Raw genomic sequence first — 20,168 nt, forward strand, 5'->3', positions numbered from 1 at the left:
TCTCCTTCCCTGAGCCTTTCATCCTCCGTAACAGCCTCAGGACTGTCAGATTGGAGGTGGGACAGCCCTACTATGTCCCGGAAAGTCTCATCCACAAACACCTCTGCCTTCCTTAGCTCCTCCAGTTCAGCAACATAGAAGAAATCTTGGAAGGGCTTGTTTGAAAATGTAAGAAGTCGGCAATGGAGGCTGATAGCATGGGCCAATCAGAGGTGAGCACTGACAGCTTGATAGCGAACGAGAGATGGAAGGGGAGGGGGGAATTGACTGGGAAGAGCTTTGAAAATGAAGGCAAGTAGCTTATGTTTGACGTGATGGAGAAGGAGCCAGTGCAGGGATTCAAAGAGAGGGTTGACCCAGACAAAGTGACAAGCTGGGAAAATGATCTTTACAGCAGTGTCCAAGATAGAGAGGAGTGGAACACGACTGTGTTTGTTGAGGCCAAAGAGAAGGCAATTGTATTGATCAAGATGCAAGAAGAGAATCAGCGAATGTCTGCACTTACCTGCGGATTGATGCTTCAGCGGTCAATCTTCTGGGGTTCAATTATGTGTCTAGTAGGGAAGTGTTAAATCAAATGTTGAGAGTGCTCCTGTTGCCTCCAATACTCCTTGAAGTTGCAAGGAGTAAGGGACCTTGACAGGAGTGTTCCTCCCTTCAACTTGCCACTGTGGGGACGGTGCCAAAGTTTGAATCAAGGTCTTTCAACTCCAGTTACACAATTAATGTAGCTGGAGTTGCATATCTTAAGTCAAACTTATCCCCTTGTGTTGACCTGGCCTCTGTAAGGTCTCTGTGGAGGCCCAAATACTCAGCCTCACAGCAAAACTAGTGAATGCAGGGGCACCAAGAAACAAGGAGGGGAGAAAAGTCATCATAATTCTATGCCACTACCAAAAACACACACATGATGATTTGTGGCACGAGCAGAGAAGGGCCTAAACCAGAACCTCAGCTCCAAATAGACATGGGCTTTGCAGGGTTTGAACCCCGAAATCTGAATTCTGTGGCATGAATCCACCACTGGTGACATTTCATTGTGTCTGAGCCAATTCCCTTGCTGCTAAGGCTTGTAAAGCAGTTACACCACACTTACAGCTTACGTGTGCTTCTGGTTTTCTCTTTAGTAAGAGTTCTTGTCACCTGATAATTCAGCTGAAGGTCCTTACGAGAGATGACATAATGCCTTTGGAGAAACCCTGTCTGCTATAATATTGAATAGATTATTATGGAAAACTTTTTCTGTCTTCCCCTCCTTGCCCCCCCAACCCCTCCCCCCAACCCCCTCCCCACACTCTTGGTTGCTTGTTTTTCGGGTGGAGAGTTATGCTGGATTTCCACTTGGCTGACCCATAAGGGTGTTAGGTTTACTGTGAATTGCTTTACTGTTTTATTAACCTTTGGGGGCTGAGTCAGAATTGGCATCAGTGGCGCATGTGAAATCAGTTTGGTAGGACTTTCCGAAGTCCAGGCAGCACACCTGGTCTTTCTCCAAGGTGTGATCCATGGCCTGTGGTCACATTTGCTCAAGAAAGCCCCTGGCTCTAATGTGATGATTTAATTAACATAGCTGGACCAGCTGCAGGGGATAAAATCTTGACACTGAGACAGAACTGCAGAGCTATTAGCTGTGCAAATAATCCTACAGTTATGTTCCATTGTTCCCAGCAAGCCAGGAAGAGAGTGCGATGCAGCCTTCAGCCGAGGCAAGCGTGTGCTGCAGCCCATGTCTCGGTATTAACATGCCTGTCTACGTGCTGACGCCTTCTCCTGTAATGCCTCTCTCCTAGAGGAGTGGTGCAGCTGGGTCATTCATCTCCCTTCCCGTGATAGTCAAGATATTGAGGCCCTGTCTGTCCTAGGGCAAGGAACTGTTGCTGTTAGCTGGGGCTGGTTATTGTTTGGGAGGAAATATTCAAAGCCACCCGAAGAGTCAGGCCCCCATCCAGCTGCCACAGAAACATGATGGCAGTTGGGCACCAAACTTCCATTTGTGCCTTTTGAAAATCTTTCTCCAGCCACTATGGTGGAAGGGACAAAAAGTTTCCAACAGAATTGCAACGAAGTAACAAATCTGCCATCTATGCTAGAAAGTTCCTTCTCTAGCTGAACAGGCAACGGAGGGCAAGCCTGGTGAACTCATTGACTGGGAGTGTTTTGAAGACTGATAGCCACCCTGGGGACAGCTAGGGCGACTTGGCTCTGTGTCCCTGGAAGGGAAGGTTCCTCAGGCAGTGAGACCTTAGCGCTGCCCAGACTGTGGCACTGGGGCTCCCTCCCCAGTACTCAGAGCCGCACAGCGTGGTGCTACTGTGCTCAGGAGACAATTCAAAGGGGACAGTAGCTGCGGCAACCAGGAGCTCTGGGCCCCTTTGAAGCTCCAGGACCCAGTGTACCATCAGGAGGATTTGAACCTGGTACCTCTGGAGCTTAGTGCAGGAGCTGCTGCCATTTAAACTAAAAGCCACCTGGCTCTCCCAAGCGAAGGCCAAAACTATAAGTGGGTTCAAAGGAGAATTTGATCAGTATATGGAGCATAGGCCTGGCTCTGACTATTAGCTACATGTCCAACGCCTCTGACTGCTGGGAGCAGGGAGTGAATGGATCACTCAGTAATTGCCTGGTTCTGTTCATTACCTCTGGAGCATCTGGCACTGGCCACTGTCTGAGAACAGGATACTGGGCTAGATGATCTGTTAGTCTGACTCAGTCTGGTTGTTCTTATTGTGCTAACCAAAGATAGGTCATCTTCCTGTGTAGGTGGTAGAGCTTCTGCAGACAGAGCTAACGCTGCTCACAGAGGCTGGAGTAATGAAGTTGACTAAAGAACTGTCTTCCATCGGCTTAGAGCATCTGCTCTAGTCCTGCTACTGCGCAGCTGCCTGCTCTGCAGTGTAACCATCGCCTTAGTTTGTAACACAGACCTGGCCTCAGCTTCAGGCCGACCATGAAACTCAAATCCGAGTAAGGCCTCTTGGCTTGTGCTGTCCGTCTGCATGTCACACATGGCTCTGAATAGGTGGCAGAGGGGCTTGTTCGGGTATTGGAGCAGGGCGGGGGAGCCGAGGGGCGGGGGAGCCAAACACTATGGGAAAGGTACAATCTGCAAAGTTGGAAAAATAAGCATAGAGCCGCTTCCCTGTCCCTCCTCTCAAACCAATCCCTAGCCTGGGCTGCTGTTCTCCCCACCTTAAGCTGGGAGCATAGCTGTGGACCACCTTAAATATTTACCATGCCAGCTGAGCACTGAGAGCTGCAGCAGTGGTCTCTGCTGCACAGTGCCGGCGCTCTCTGGCTTTCACAGCCATGCCCTTGTGGTGACTCAGTCCCATTCCCAGCTTCTTTTAACCCGGAGCAGGTCAAGAGTTTAACAAAGTGACTAGGGCTGGGAGCCAAGTCCCCAGAGCTGCAATCCGCAGCCAGCGTGCCAGCATCTGGAAAGCGTTTGTGACCAATAAAATATGAATGTGCAACCTCCGCCAAAGTGGCGATCATTCGGCATCTCCAGCCCAGACCTTTACAAGATGATTCTTCTGAGGCTTAGAACGGCTGCCTCTGTGTTTCCTAATAAAAACGCTGCCGGGCAGGGCCAGTTGTTGGCTGAACAGCACTGTGCAGCATCACAAGGGAGATGGCCGGGGCTGGGAAGAGACCTATGGATTCGAACCTCTCGTCCAGCTGGCGGCCAATAGAATAACTTAGGGGGGTGTTCTTGTTCTGGGCCTAGCCAGGGAAAGGGCACTTTGGTTTCCCGGGTAGCTGCTCTCAGAGGACTCTACATCTGCCTTTCTGGGGCTAGGATTTGGGGGAAGGGGCATGTAGGGAGTAAAGGAGAAAGGCAGCGCAGATTAAAAGAGGCACTAGGAGACCTTTGTGGATTTGGTCATCTACTGGGGAGGTTTGCCAGAGCTGTCAAGGGAAGATTCGCATCAGATTCTCTTCCCTGTGAATAGCTACATTCCTGGGCAGTCCGGCTGAGCACAGACCTATTAACCCCCTTGAGGGCTATTCCTGCAGAACACGGTAACCTTGTCCCCCTTTCCACCCACAAGTGCCTTCTCCTTTCTGCAAGAGTGTGAGGAAAGGAGCCGCCTGCAGGCTTTGGGCCAGAAATCCCATCTGGTAACCCGTGAGGGCTGGCTCAGTGAATGCATTGGCTTTGTGCCACAAAGGGGCACAAGAGGTGGCAACCAGGGGAGTAGAGGTGAGTATTCACTGAGCATGCCTCGCTCCAGCAGGCAACAAATGCTGCTTCTGCAGAGAGGAGCAGCCGTGTCCACCCCTAACAGTCTGCTCCTACACCTGGGGACGCTTCTTCCAGCATCTTGTGCCCCCTTGCGGTGCTGACCAGGGCTGGATATGGTGGCTGGAATAGTTCTCTTTTCAGTGTAGATTCCTACTTTCCCCTCTTCAGCAGCAGTCCGTGCAGTGGTGTTCCTGCATGCAGGGCCGACTCGAATCTAGCACTGCATCCCCTGCATGCCATTAAAGGGAACAAAAATAACTAAGCAAAGGCTCAGCAATCGCTGCAGTGAGCTGCTAGAGAAATTTTTGCTGATGCCATAAGGATGTTGTCCTTCCTCTGAGCACAGAATCACCTCAGAACTGGGTCTCAGGTGATGGGAGCCCTGGAACCCCAGCCCCTCTCCAAGTCTCAGAGATGCTGAAAGGGTAAGGGAACCATAATTCCCAAAGGGCAAATGGGACAACACATGAGGCTGGCCTGAGCCCTCCCTGCACTCTCCTTCCTGGCCGCAGGGCTGGCCTGAGTCCCTTGCTTGAGCCCTGTCTCTTCCCTGCACAGGATTGGCCTGGCCGCTCTCCTCCCCCAGTTCCCCACACTCCACTTTTTTGACAAAAAGGGAACAAAGGCCCACTTTTGCCAAAGAGCTCAGACAGCTGGGACAGGGTGTAAGAAAGGGATGTACGGTCAGCTTAAAACGCTCAAGTATCAGAGGTGTAGCGGTGTTAGTCTGTATCCACAAAAACAACGAGAAGTCCTGACCAAGTGGGTCTTTGCCCACGAAAGTTTATGCTCCCAAAAAATCTGTTAGTCTATAAAATGCCACCAGACTTGTCACTGTTAAAACTCTCAGCCATTCCCAGCTCCTAAATACTGTGGCCACTGGAGTGGAAGCTGGGCTCTAATCTGCAAGATTAGAGTGAAGATACAAATCAGATGCCTTGATTTGCCCCTGGTTTTAAGCGCCATGGGGGCTGAAGATGGGGCAGGCAGATGGGATCTTGTAGACGAGGAACCTTTGTAGATTTCAGGCTGATGATGTGACCATTTTGTGCTTGAAGTGAGGTTTTGCAGGACAGTGTTTGGGGCGGTGCATAATATTCCACTGTCACTTTGCAGTTTTTGCGCAAATGTTGTTTGGTTCAATTCCTACCTCTGTTTGCCTGGGCTCTGTCTATACTAGGGAAATGAAAAGTGGTTAGCAAATGTTACCCAACATGTTAACAAACATGCTTTGATCTACACTAGGCGCTGAGTAAATGTGTGTTTGGAAAAGGTCACAATCAACCCCAACAGCAATGAAGGGTCCTGTGGCACCTTATAGACTAACAGAAAAGTTTTGAGCATGAGCTTTCGTGAGCATCTGATGAAGTGAGTCTGTGCTCATGAAAGCTCATGCTCAAAACTTTTCTGTTAGTCTATAAGGTGCCACAGGACCCTTTGTTGCTGTTACAGATCCAGACTAACATGGCTACCCCTCCGATAATCAACCCCAAGTGTTGCTAAACACATGTTCTATTCCTGGTGCAGGTAGGATTTATTCCTGAGTTTCAGTGTCAGGAATGCAAAATCCTCAAAGCAAACTTAGCCAAAAGCCGCTGTATTTGTCCTGGGTTAGAAACTCATAATTTGGTTCAAGTTGGTTTGCTACGTTGCCTGAACAGCTTACCAAGCTAGTACTGCATTTCAGACTTGACACAAAATAGCAGTCCAGGTGAGTTTCCTGTGGTTCTGTGCTTTGACTGAGAAATTTTTGCAGAGCTGTAAAAATGCTGCCACTTCTGTCCAGGGTCTAGAGGAGATTGGTCATAACGTCTCAGGAACTGGGCTGGTCATGTTAATAGTTTCTCCAGAAGCAACTGTTCTTCATGCATTTGCTAGTGAAGATTTTATTCCAAACAAGAGGTGCCTTCTTAGCCCAAGCCAGAAATAATTTAGAGTTAAAAAAAAAAAAGTTTATTTGTGAAAAGTCAGCACTTTCCATGCATCCCTGAACATGGCTACCATTTCCTTCTGATGGAGAGAGGGCCTGGTCTCTCTGATGCTGTTGTCCACACAGCAGTTTCTTCACAGCATTAAAAAGTGTTCCACTTCCTACAAATGCTGAGAGAGGCTGGAGTGGAATTGCAATTAACTCTTCAGGTGCTTCTGCACGAAAAGCATCTGTCCAGTCAGCCAGTAATGTGAGGCGTCTGTGGCAAGAAAATGAACTCAGACCCTTTCCATCTGGGCATTGGGGTGGGCAGGGCACCTTGCAGCCAAGCAATGATGTATGGGAGTGGAGCAAGCAGACGGTGTGCAAGGGCCATGCTCGTGTAGGCGTGGGTAGTGTCTGTGGCTCATGGTGAGAGACTAGTAGTGTGGTATTCAGGCAGAACATTGTGAGGGGCCGTGGGGTGCATGGTGCAATAAAACAGAATATGCATGGCCAAGCCAACCAAGGGGAGCAGACAAATGGCGCTGTTGCCTTGGGGCCCTTTGAAGTGCCGGTAGTGCTGTTCTGCAGCCCTCTGTGGCCATGAGGGGCACAGTGTGGCTGTCCCAGTGGCACTAAGGTAGGATGGCCATATTACCCTATAGCAAATACAGGACACTGGCCTCCAGGGATGGGGAGCTGCTGTCAGGGCTCCCCAGCAATGTGGACAGCTGCCCCAGAGTGAGGCACTGGGGATAGGGGCTCTGCAGCCTCCTGATGAGGGGGAGTGGAGGATTGGAGCTCCACAACCTCCTAGCAGGGAGGGCGCCAGGAAATGAAGAGGCTGTCCCGAGGCAGAGCTCACCAGCAATGGGGGCTCCCAGGGAACGGGACAGCCACCCAGCAGAGGAGCTCCCTAGTGGCAGGGGGGGCTGCCACCTTGAGGCACTGGGTGCTAGGGAACAGGACCCCCACAAAATACAGGACAATTTGCCCATTTTCTTAAAAAAGTTGGGACGCCTGTGAGACGGCTTAAATAAGGGACTGTCCCATGAAAAATGGGATGGATGGTCACTGTAGACTAAGAGTGACTGCCCTTGGCCATGCGCCTTGTGCCCTTTGCCTCACCCTTTCTGGAGGCACCCAGCTGGCTTGCCCTGGGGCCTGCAGTGGCTGTCGGCCCCTCTGGGCATGTCTTGAAAATGCAGTAGATGTGCAGTGGCACGGAGTTTGCCTGGACAGACAGTATGCATCCATGGGGCAACACAGGCTTTTGTGTTGTGTAGCCCCAGAGTTTGGGGATAACATTAGCATTATGACTCCCTGTGGTTACCTTTGCATCTTATGGGTTTGCTACAATTAACCCATATTGCACCAGCTGTAAGATCGGCTTGTCCAGCTGGGTGACCATCTGTAATGAAGGCTTTTATCGCAGGTGGTGACTATTGCTGCTGATTCTATTTTGGAAATGTTTTCAAGCAAATGCTGTTCTAGAACAGATATAGTTCTTTTTTTCTTGTTTCCTTTACTAATCGTCTCCCTGCTTCCCGTACTGGAGCTGACCACAAATACCCATCTTGCTTTGCCTAGGCATGTGATGCCTACACACACACACACACACACTCTCTCTCTCTCTCTCGACGACAATCCAATCTGTCCCACTGTGGCACAGACCTAGAGGCACTTCTGCAGCCACCTATGGCAGGTCTGCTGCTATGGGATAAGAAGCGGTGGCCTGATTTGCATAATCAGATATGCAAATTGGACACAACGGGCTCCTTTCGTTCATCCTTGGTTTTAAAGAGTCCATCTGTGAGTGCCAGGTCAATGAAAGATGGTTTCATCTTCCAGATGAACTATTGCAAAACACTCCTGCTCTGCAAAACGCTACCAGCTACACCAATGGGCATAAATGAGTGCACAAAGACACTTGTAATCCATCTCAAGAAAAATCTGCCATTACTTTCTGGGTCTGCGTCTTCAGTTCTCACTAAGGGAAGTTTGGCCTGCATCCTTTTGCAGGAAATGAGAGAAACTCTGTCTCTGAGGGACAAAGGGCCTGCTGCTCACAAACAGGGAGGAATTAATTAGTAGGGGAAATAGATATGGGCGGCAACCTGGGCAGCAGTGATCATGGTCGATTTCAGGATCCTGATGAAAGAAGAGCAGCAAAATACAGACCCTGGACTCCAGAAGAGCATGCTTTGATTCCCTCAAAGAACTGATGGGCAGGATCCCCTGGGGTGCTAACATGAAGGGGAAAGGAGTCCGGGAGCTCTGGCAATATTTTAAAGAAGCCTTATTGCAGGCACAGGAACAAACCATCCTGATGTGCAGTAAGAAAAGCAAATGTGGTAGGCAACCGCCTTGGCTTGGCAGCGAAGTCCTCAATGAGCTTAAACGCAAAAGGGAAGCTTATAAGAAGTGGAAAGTTGGACAGATGATGAAGGAGGAGTATGAATACATGACTCAAGCATGCAGGGGTGTAATCAAGAAGGCCAAAGCACAACTGGAGTTGCAGCTAGCAAGGGATGTGAAGAGTAACCTGCAAGGTTTTTACAGGTATGTTAGTAATTAGAGGGTGATGAGGGAGGGTGTGGAATCCTTACTGAATGAGGGAGATAACTAGTGACAAATGATGTGGGAAAAGCTGAAATACTCAATGCTTTTTTTTTTGCTTCTGTCTTCACAGACAAGGTCAGCTCCCAAACTACTGCACAAGGCACCACAGAATGGGAAGGAGGTGGGCAGCCCTTGGGGGAGGAAGACAGGTTAAGAACTATTTAGAAAAGCTGGACATACACAAATCCATGGGGGCTGGAATTAATGCATCCGAGGAGGCTGAGGGAGTTGGCCGATGTTATTGCAGAACTTTTGGCCATTATCTCAGAAAACTAATGGAGATCAGGGGAGGTCCCAGACAATTGGAAAAAGACAAATGCCCTTCTTTAAAAAAGGGAACGAAATCCAGGGAACTACAGACTGATCAGCCTCACCTCAGTCCCCAGAAAAATTCCATTTTAGAGTACTTGGAAGAGAGGAAAGTGATCAGGAATAGTTAATTAGGATTCACTAAAGGCACATTATGCCTGACCAACCTGATTGCCTTCTGTGATGAGGTGACCAGCTCTGTGAACATCAGGAAGTCAATGGATGTGATACACCATGTGCTTAGCAAAGCTTTTGATACAGTCTCCCACATAATTCTTGCCATCAAATTAAGAAAGTATGGGTTGGCTAAATGGACTGTAAGGTGGATAGAAAGCTGCCTAGATTGTCAGGCTCAGTGGGTGGTGATCAATGGCTCGATGTGTGGTTGGCAGTTGATTTCAAGCAGTGTGCCCTAAGGATTGGTTCTAGGACCAATTTTGTTCAACATCTTTATTGATGACCTGGATGAGGGGATGGATTGCACCCTCAACAAGTTTGCAGATGACACTAAGCTAGTGGGAGAGGTAGGTACACTGGAAGGTAGGGATAGGGAACAGAGTGACCTTGACAAACTTGGAGGATTGAGCCAAAAGAAATCTGATGAGGTTCAAGAATACAAAGTTCAGAGTCTTGCACTTGGGACAGAAGAATCACAAGCATTGTTACAGTCTGGGGACCAACTTGCTCAGCAGCAGTTCAGCAGGACCTGGGATTCCAGTGGATGAGAAGATGAATATGATTCAACAGTGTGCCCTTGTAGCCAAGAAGGCTAATTGCATCTCAGGGTGCATTAGGAGGAGTATTTCCAGCAGACTTAGAGAAGTGATCGTTTCCCTTTATTCAGCACTTATGAGGTCACGTCTGGAGTACTGCATCCAATTCTGGGCCCACTACAGAAACAATGGGCGCGTCTACACTAGCCAGCAACTTCGAAGTAGCCGGCACAACATCGAAACAGCACGCGTCACGTCTACACATGCCATGTGCTATTTTGACGTTGAAATCGACATTAGGTGGTGAGACATCGAAATCGCTATTCCCATCTGAAGATAGGAATAGCGCCCTACTTCGACATTCAAGTCGAAGTAGGGCGTGTGTAGACGATCCATGTCCCGCTACTTCGAAATAGCGGGGTCCTCCATGGTGGCCATCAGCTGAGGGGTTGAGAGACGCTCTGTGCAGCCCCTGCAGGGCTCTATGGTCACTGTGTGCAGCAGCCCTTAGCCCAGGGCTTGTGGCTGCTGCTGCCACAGCTGGGGGTCCATGCTGCATGCATAGGGTCTGCAACCGGTTGTCAGCTCTGTGGACCTTGTGCTGTGCAGGGCAAGTATGTCTGGGAGGGGCCCTTTAAGGGAACGTCTTGGGGCTTTGCTGGCCCCTTATTTCGACGGGGAGCACTTGTGTGTGTGGACGCTCCACGTTTCCTTCTGGGGCGGCTCCTTTCAATGTTCCCCGTCGCTACTTCAACGTTGAACGTCGATGGCACCAGCCCTGGAGGACATGTAGACGATACATGTCAAAGTAGCCTATTTCGATGGCCTTACTTCGAAATAGGCTACTTCGACGTAGTGTGCTAGTGTAGACGTAGACACTGTGGATGCATTGGAGGGGGTCGAGCAGAGGGCAGCAAAAATTATTAGGGGGCCGGAGCACATAACTATGAAGAGACACCCAGGGATTTGGGCTTGTTTAGAAGCAGAAGAGAAGAGTGAAGAAGGATCTGACAGCAGCCTTTAACTACATCTTCCAAAGAAGATGGAGAGAAGCTATTCTCATTAGTGACAGATGGCAGAATGAGTAGCAATGGGCTCAAGTTGCAGTGGGGAAAGTCTAGGTTGAATATTTAGAAAAACCATTTTACCAGGAGAGTGGTGGAGCTCTGGAATGGGTTACCTAGGGAGGTGGTAGCATGTCTGTCCCTAGAGGTTTTTAAGTCCCAGCTTGACAAAGTCCTGGCTGGCATGATTTAATTAGAGTTAGTCCTGCTTTGGGTGGGAGGCTGGACCCAAGCACCTCCTGAGGTCTCTTCCAGCCCTATGTTTCCAAACATTTAAAAGATATGAAGAGCAGCCATAGCAAAATGTGCATGACCATCCAGATGAATGCTGGTGGAGATGTGCTGGAAGACCACGTCACTGTGTGCCAGGGAATAGGGCAGCAGAGAATCAGTCAACCTTCCAGAGTTAACACTCTACCTGCACGTTCCACACATTTACATTTGCTTTGGTTACATTTCTCTGACCATTCCTGCCAAGCCAAGGACAGCTCAACAAGATCTCATGGGGGGGATTATGGGAAGAAGGTGCAACATATATTTCTACACCTGAATGCGGAATTCCGTGGCCATTTGAGTTCAGGGTTCCATCTAGGAAGTTGTGACAGTGACCCGTCACAGCGACTGCAAAGAAAAATCCCATCATGAAGCTGGCCAACTGTGCCACCCTTTGTCATGGGTGCAGCTGTACAGAAGTAGGTCTTCCTGACTGAGCCTGCTGAACTTTGTTCCCAGCCACATGAGGATGGCCACTTTTTAAACTGACTGATATAACTTATTGGGCTACGTTAAATCATTTGTCTCTAATCATTTTGACAAAGTCTTACCAAAGAGCACAGTAGTGAGGACAGAGGTGAACTGGAATGGCTAATTAAGCATTGCATAAAAATAACAGCTTCTTGCCTGCATTAAATGGGTTGCTTTTATGATGTTTCTGGTTTTCTGTAGGTAAGCAAACGTCCTGCATTGCTGTTCTGTAAACGTTTTGAGCAAGAATCTGATGGAAATGGCACAATTAAGGGCAGTGTTTGCCCAGGGGGTTTGGTTGACAGCCTTTTGATAGGGCAAAAAACTTGTCTGTGTGCTCCACCTAAATGCCGTTGGGCAGGGGAAATGACAGACAGGGCCTGTTTGTCAGTTACAGAATCACAGGCCGTGAAGAATAATGGATAATACTTGGAGATATTTAGGACTCAATCATCAGCTGCAATCAAGTTCTGCTTAGTGCTTCAGGGAGGAAATCTGGCTTTAAACTCCCTTAGCAACTCCCTGATCCTGAGGCTGGATGAGTGTCAGTTAGGCCCAGTGTGAAATTTAGAGCAACCTCTGCTGGGCTGTGCTCGGGGCTGGAAGAGAAGGTGATGCAGTGCCAGCTTGGTTGGCTTTGTGCCAATCAAGGGTTTCCTAAGATTGAGAAAATCCCCAGTCAGCCAAACAAGCCGGTTCTACAGTCCCTCCCCACCCCCGGAGCTCTGCAAAAGTACCAGAGCTGGGGCTGGTATTTGGATTTTTATTTATCTACAGGTTGAACCTCTCTAATCCAAAACTCTCTCCTCTGGCAACATCCGTAATTCGGCATGACATTCGTTAGCCAGCTGACCACTTGGGGGTGGCCACGTTCCCTGTGATCCCGTGAAGTTTGTTTACAGCCACCAGTTCTGGCTCTCAGTGTTCCATGCTGTTATTTAGCTCTGATTTACCCCTAAATGTCTTCTCAGAGCCCAGTAAGCAATGGAAGTGTCGGTAATGTGCAAGCCAATATTAACCTCCCGTGATCCGGCAAATTCTCTCATTCAGCACTGGTCAGGTCCCAAGGGTGCCAGACTACAGAAGTTCAACCTGTATAAGATATTCTAATTTAACTCTAATTCCCTTTCTTCTTTCACTTAACATTTACTGCACTGGGTGACGAGTGTGTGAACAGCAGGGAGAGATCTTAGATAAGCAAAGACCAGAAACATTTCCTCCTTTCTGAGAAACCACTAGCACCAAGCAGAGGGTGACAACCCCAAGTCCTACCAGAGGGACACACTGAAAGAATGGTGAGGAGTATAGACAACTGGTATTTTGCTACACAGTCACGTCCGTGCCATGAAAGCTTGGGCATCCACTGTTTGTTAATGAAGCTGGAGAAAAACTGGGTGTTTCGAGAAATACAGATTTGCTGAATTCATCGCTTTGTTGCTGTCTCACATACTCCTGAAATGCATTTGAAATTTTTGTCTGACAGAAAACAATGCCATCACGGACGTTAGGATGTTAGCTAGCAGAGCTCAGTTTCCAGCGACCTACTGAGGGCTTCACTACTGAAGTATGGTTTTTAGTGTGCCATGTTACAGCAGTCGCAGAGCGTGTGACACTGTGTAACAGGCTGCCAGTGTCCCACTTATATTTTAGCATACAATTAAAAAAAGTGATCTCAGTGCTGATCCTAATGGACAAATACAGTAGCTGCCACCATGGTGTTATGCTTTAGCAGGTTCAGTAAAAGCAGAAGGAGGCATGGGAAATCTCTCCATTTGCCCTGATATGGGGCATTGCAAAGAAATTGGAATCAGAAGTGGGTCTGACCCAGGAAAGCTCATTACCTGATAAATATATTTGTTAAGGTGCTACAGGACTGGTGGTTGTTTGTGGAACTACCCTGATGAGTGTTCTCTGTGGATAAATAGAGGGCTCCATTCCACAGGGCTTTGAATGTGACAGCTTTTGTAAGCACTCATCCACACTTTTGCAGTTCACTTACATGATCAATAGGGATGTCTCTACCATGTCTGATGTTCTCCTGAACTGCAGTTTTCCACAGCCGATCCCGCGTCTCCCTATATTGGTTAGAGCTGGAACAAAGAATGGGGCAGCCAACTCTGATTTTGCAATGTGAAGTTGCTGTATTGGTGAGGACCTTGCAGCCTCAAGAGCATGTGTTTATAGGGAGGCAGATGGATACCACATTTGTCCTGTGTTTCTGGCAGAGGGGAAGCATGAAATATTTGTGACCCAAGTCATTGGCTTTCCTGCCATTTGTGTAAAAATTTCCAGATGTGACTGTTGATGTTTCACGTGGGACCAATTTAAAAAAAAGAAGAAATAGCCAGAGCCAACTGCACCCATGTGGATACTTGTGTGTGTGTTTTGCAATAGTGTGCATTTCAAATAACGCAGCAACTTAGCTCAGAAGCAGAGCTCCTGTTCTCTCAAGTCCTGTCCTTCGCCCACATTGTCCTACTCTTCGACTCCCCCATCCTCCCTCTCCCACAAACAAGAGATCAGCTTGTCTCCTGAGCTGCATCCTTCCTGCATACCCAGTTGTGGTAATATCTTCATTCATCTCTAAAGTCCAACTTTTCCTCTCTGTTTCTATAGACAAATGGCTGCTCTTTCCTGCTTTGAGGACAGCAGCACTTCCTTCTCCCTGGTCTGCCAGGCACTGACCTCATTCCCCTCTAGGACATCCCAAAGTCATCTTCTTCACTCATTGTTTCAACATGTGACTATGCAGCCTCCCGGTTGCACTGGGCACAGAGGTTAAATGCCCTCCTCTGCCACTCAGAGGCCTGCCATGAAGCCCTCAATGCTGACTTTTCATCTTACCCCCATCCTCTCAACTCCTGAAATAACGCCAACATTGATATCTCCTTCACTCTTCTTCCAACATGTTTCCAGGATGCTGTGTTCACTGTAGTCGCCTCCCTGCCCTATTTATATCCTGCCTAGAATGTCTCTAGTGCTGCAAAACCAACAAAAAAGGAAGTGGAAAGGAGTCAAAAATAACAAAATATCTGGTCCCTCTCATTAGCCCTAACTTCACTGCCCCAATGTAGCAGACGGAAGGGAAGGATCGGAATCAAGGGTTTGCAAGCACTTGGCTTTGACCCACTGAGGCCATTTCTTATTTAACTTCATCAGCTCCTAAATGTAACTTCCTGCAGATCTGTATCTCCTTCCCCCTCTGCTTCGAACCCAGTCTGCATGTCCCCTTCCCCAGGCTGGCTGGAGTTACCAGGTCATAGCCAAAAGGCAACCATCCCATCTCTGAACAGCAACATTTACACAGAGAAGCAAAGAGGTAGGATCCAGCAGAAGAGACTCATTTTGCCCATGGCACAATTAACTGGGCAAAAGATCTAGAACTGGGAAGTCGGCTAGCAAGGCTGTTCTTGTGGGGTTTCAACCCTGAGAGCAAACTAAGGAGGATTGAATAAAACGAAACAGCCATAGCTTTTTCCTATCTGAGCCTTTCGGATGTTCCTCCACAGTCTTTGTATGGTGCTGGTGGGAGTCAGAAGAGGGCTTGAACATGAATACATATGAAATTTTAGTCATGTTCATGAGTGCTACTGGACATATACATGACAGAGGTACTTATTCCGGAGAATTGATGTCGGTAGTCCTGTTTACTCGTAGACTTCCCTCTGGGATTATACATGTCAACAAGCAAAGCTTTGTGTCTAAAGCTTTGTAGTCATTGATGGTAACATTAAAACACAGCCAACAGTTCAAGTATAAACGTATCCCCTGTATGTACGTGTACACGTATGTGTATGAGCCTCGGATCATAGGATTATGAAATGCGGACCCTTGTACTATGATGCAGGGAAATGGTTTCCTATGTTGCTGGATGCTGGATAAATGTCTTCAGAACTCAGAAGTGGCTTAATGTGTTGTTATGTGAATTAACATGTTGTAAATGAGGCAAGTCACTAGGTAGCATTACTGAGTGCAGTGGAGATTTCAGATGCCTGTGCTTATTGAAAGTTATGTATTTCTCCTCCCAGAGTGTTGGTGACAGGGATATGAACGTGTCAAAACCTGCCTTCGTGACAGATATGGTTGCCGCAAAGCTTTGGTATCAGTATAGTCTTCCACAGTGCAAGAGAGGTACAGTTTAATTCCACTGACCAGGGTATTTGTGCATGATCCCTGTTCTCTTTATTCATGAAGGTTTCTGTTATATGCCCCATATTCATCCTCTCTCTCTTTTCTGCTGTGTGCATGTGTGAACAGCAGACACCACTGAGAAAATAAATGACTGCCAAATTTCCTTGCAAGAGTTACAGCCATCTTAAGTTCATGCCAATGAAATCCTTATAGCACATGTAATTACCCTCATGTTCCCTCTGTGCCCACTTTGTCTCAAGCGAGAAGGCAAAGAGAAATGGAGGTAGCAGGTCCTTCGTGTTACGAATGGTGCCTAAGAAACTGCACATCAGCTGTGTGACTCTGAGTTTTTATCTTGACCCTAACAAGGGCAGGAGAGCTATTTACAGCCTGCCTATATCATGTGCCTCAGCCTCCAGAAGGAGAGGGCAGGGGAAATGGAGGAACACAGAGGCTTGTTTTCTTTAAAACTCCATTTTCGGACAACAGAATCTGGAGTGAAAATGCATATGAGGGCGGATGGGCTGAATGATACCACTGCTGCAGGCAACCTTGTTGTGCATACAGGATCTGTGCGCAGACACTTAGCTTCTCCCTTGTCTAAGCAGTCCCTGAAAGTCTCCTGAGGAGATTCCTCTCCCTTCCTTTCATGCATTTGTAGTAGCCAGAGGTACTGAGACCTTATACTAGGGTGAGTGAAGTCTCTGCTCTACAGCCTTGACTGAGAGCCAGCTGGCCTTTAGCTCATGTGGTAGAGTGCAGGGCTTTAGACCCTAGGCTTATAAGTTTTATCCCTGGTGCTGGCAACCCAGGTCTGTTGGCATTATGCATTGTTCAGAGGCTCAGACAGACCGTGATGGTGAACAGTTAAAAGAAAGGCCTATGTTTGTGTAACATTAGGGTGCTGGGACACTGCTGGAATAACCATTTGACAGTGGGATACATTAAAGCCAGACCAGTCTGACTTTAGTGCTATTAGAAATGACTCCCCCCTGCACAGCAGAATTTCTGCCAAGTCCTGTTCTCTGGCTCCGGTGCCTGGATATCTTTTGCCCAGGTCATGGGACTTTTGACCAGTTTCCTGGCTGCTGCGGATGGAGTTGGTGCCAAAGCAGTGGTGCTCCCACCTCTATTACGCCTCCTGCTCCCCATCCGCTTTCAGCCTCCCTTCCAAAGAGGAGCTTAATCAGCTCTTGTTTCCTCACTTCTGTCCTTGCCTGGACTATAGCGAGCTCTGCTGCCCTGAGGCTCAGGGACAGTCGACAGGCTTGTGCAGTCTCCAGATATTCTGAGTGCCAGTCTGACAGCGTGAACCTTTTGCTTTCAAGGGCATTTAGAGTCACTTAAAATCATGGGCAAGGGCAGGGTGTCTAGCAAAAGAGAAGCCATTGCTATTTACGGCCTGCCCACCTCCCATTGACTTTTATGGACACTGGACTGGGCCCTTGAACTCTAAGCAACCAGAGCAGTGGGGAACATTTACTGGGTCGGGGGCCATTGCCCACAGAAAAATCAGTTGGGGGCCACACACAAGTGAGAAGCTAAAGACCCCCCCAAGCCTCACAGACCTCACCCCCCAGGTGGTAAGCAGGAGATTAAAAAAGTGAGACACTCACCTTGAAGTGGGTCTTTGCCCACGAAAGCTTATGCTCCAAAATATTTGTTAGTCTATAAGGTGCCGCAAGACCTTGTTGTGCTCGAAGATACAGACTAACACAGTTACCTCTCTGATACTTGTCACCTTTCATGTACACCTTGGGGTGCCATGATTCCCCTCACACTCCAGCTCCATGGGAGGGTGCCAAGGCTCAGAGTTTCCCCCCAGGAAACCTGGTTATTTTGTGCCTTTCCCTCAGGCTCTGGGCTGGGGCCAAAATGAGGTGTTCAGTGTGTGGAAGAGGTCTGCTGGGGAGCAGGCTGGGGTGGCAGTTCGGGTCTGAGCAGGTGGTAGGGTAAAGGAGTGAGCTAGGGGTGGGAATACAAGCCCTGGGTAGGAGAGGTTTGTGGAAGAGGTCTGGGGGTGGAGGTCTGGGCAAGAGGCGGGCGTCAGGAGCAGGGTAGAGGTGGGAGTGTGGGGTGTAGGTGCGAGGAAGAGTGTGAGAGCAGGCTCGTGGGAGGAGGGGGGATGAGAGGCAGGGTACAGGAGTGGAATGGGGATGGGTCATCTCGGCAGGAGGTGCAGGAGCAAGTTTGGAGGGGCAGGGTGTAGGCAGAAACTAGAGTGCCAGAGCAGAGTGAAGGTGCAGGGTCTGGGCAGAAAGAGGGTGCAGAAGGGGGCTGGGAGTGCAGGGGTTGGGTGGGAGGGGACAGGGGCTTGGGGCATCTACTTGGCTCAGCTTCCAGGGCGGGATGCAGGTGGATCTGCTCCCATTGGCCGGGGTTCCTAGCCAATCAGAGCAATGGGATGGAGCCTGCAAGCTAGCACAGGGGACTGTGCTTCCCTGTGCTGCCATTCCTGGCAGAGAGCTGCTATCTCGCCCTGTCTGGCTGAGCCTGCAGGCGGGATGCAGCTGGTGGCTCACCTTGATCTGGCTACAGCGGGGATCCATACCTCAGGGGCACCATACCTCTGTAATGCACCAGAGCCAGCTCACCCCACTGCAGAGACTGGGGAGAGCCATGACCCTTGCATGCCGGATCAAGGCAAGCAGAGGGCTGGAGACAGCCCATGGGCCTTAGACCCCCCTCATCCCTGCTGTAGAGACTAACCCACTTAATTTACAATGAAAGAAGTGCTGTAGCTCACCTAAAATTTTTACTTTCATAACTGATGTGACAAGCCCAGAGGTGCAGCAGCGATGAACTGCCAAGTCTAGAGGTGTGGGGGCTCAGCCCTGGCAAGTCCTCACACCCACTATGCCCTGCTACTAATGAATGCTAATGATGCTTGTCCCCAGCTGCAGCGTAGGCCGATCTACAGTGGCTTGTGTGCTGTGGGGCAGGGACAGGCCCGTGGGGGTCAGAGGAGCAGGAGCAGGAAGAGGGAGCCTCCCCCTGCAGCAAGAGACAGGTGCAGCACCTCTAGAGCTGGGGGCAGAAAGAGAAGGTGGCCCAACAGCTGGCTGAGTGCGGCAAAGGGAAGAGCAGTGCCCTCTTCCTGTCCACGTGGGCTGGCATGTGATCAGGGGTTGGGCAGAACCATAATGTTGCTCCAGCTGAGCTGCTGGTTCTTTCCTGTCACGTCCCTTCCCTCAGGGTGGAATCATTCAGGGATGCCCCTTCTGGCTGATAGGAAGGGGAAGGCTCTCTGTGCCTGGCTGGAGATTACGCAGCAACCTGGATCAGAGCAGGGGGATCGAGACCGGCACAAACCAGCGGCTGTGCCAGCGGTGGCCGGCACGGTTCTGCTGCTGGGGTAAGAGCAGCACACACCGGACCATGCAGAGGGGTGGAGGGAGGGTATGAAGAAGGGTGAACATGCCTGAGGCAGGCAGCTGGATTAGGCTGGCTTGGGTGTCAGACCTGTCTGGGAAAGGCTCCTCACTCCTGGCATGCAGCCAAGAGGTGCGGTCAGGTATGGTCGGGGAGGCGGGCAGAGGCAGGAGGCAGGTCCTTCATGATCTGGAAAGCAGCCGTTATGTGTGGAATGGTTTGCAGGCTTTGTGCCCTGCTAGAAGCCAGCCCTGTCCGCCCCTTATTTCAGGCTTCAGCCCTGGTAGAGATGAAGGCTCCTCTGTGTTTGGTTGTTTCAGCACTGCGAAGCTGCATTTCCCTTAGAACCTTCCCCGGCTTCCCACTTGTGTCTCCCAGGCTACATCTACACGTGAAGCCAACATCGAAATAGCTTATTTTGATGTAGCAACATCGAAATAGGCTATTTCGATGAATAACGTCTACACGTCCTCCAGGGCTGGCAACGTCGATGTTCAACTTCGACGTTGCGCGGCACCACATCGAAATAGGCGCTGCGAGGGTACGTCTACACGCCAAAGTAGCACACATCGAAATAAGGGTGCCAGGCACAGCTGCAGACAGGGTCACAGGGCGGACTCAACAGCAAGCCGCTCCCTTAAAGGGCCCCTCCCAGACACAGTTGCACTAAACAACACAAGATACACAGAGCTGACAACTGGTTGCAGACCCTGTGCCTGCAGCATAGATCCCCAGCTGCCGCAGAAGCAGCCAGAAGCCCTGGGCTAAGGGCTGCTGCCCACGGTGACCATAGAGCCCCGCAGGGGCTGGAGAGAGAGCATCTCTCAACCCCCCAGCTGATGGCCGCCATGGAGGACCCAGCAATTTCGACGTTGTGGGATGCGGATCGTCTACACGGTCCCTACTTTGACGTTGAACGTCGAAGTAGGGCGCTATTCCGATCCCCTCATGAGGTTAGCGACTTTGACGTCTCGCCGCCTAACGTCGAAGTTAACTTCGAAATAGCGCCCGACACGTGTAGCCGCGACGGGCGCTATTTCGAAGTTGGTGCCGCT

Source organism: Carettochelys insculpta, chromosome 18 (genome assembly GCF_033958435.1).
Source record: "Carettochelys insculpta isolate YL-2023 chromosome 18, ASM3395843v1, whole genome shotgun sequence".
NCBI classification, from domain to species: domain Eukaryota; kingdom Metazoa; phylum Chordata; order Testudines; family Carettochelyidae; genus Carettochelys; species Carettochelys insculpta.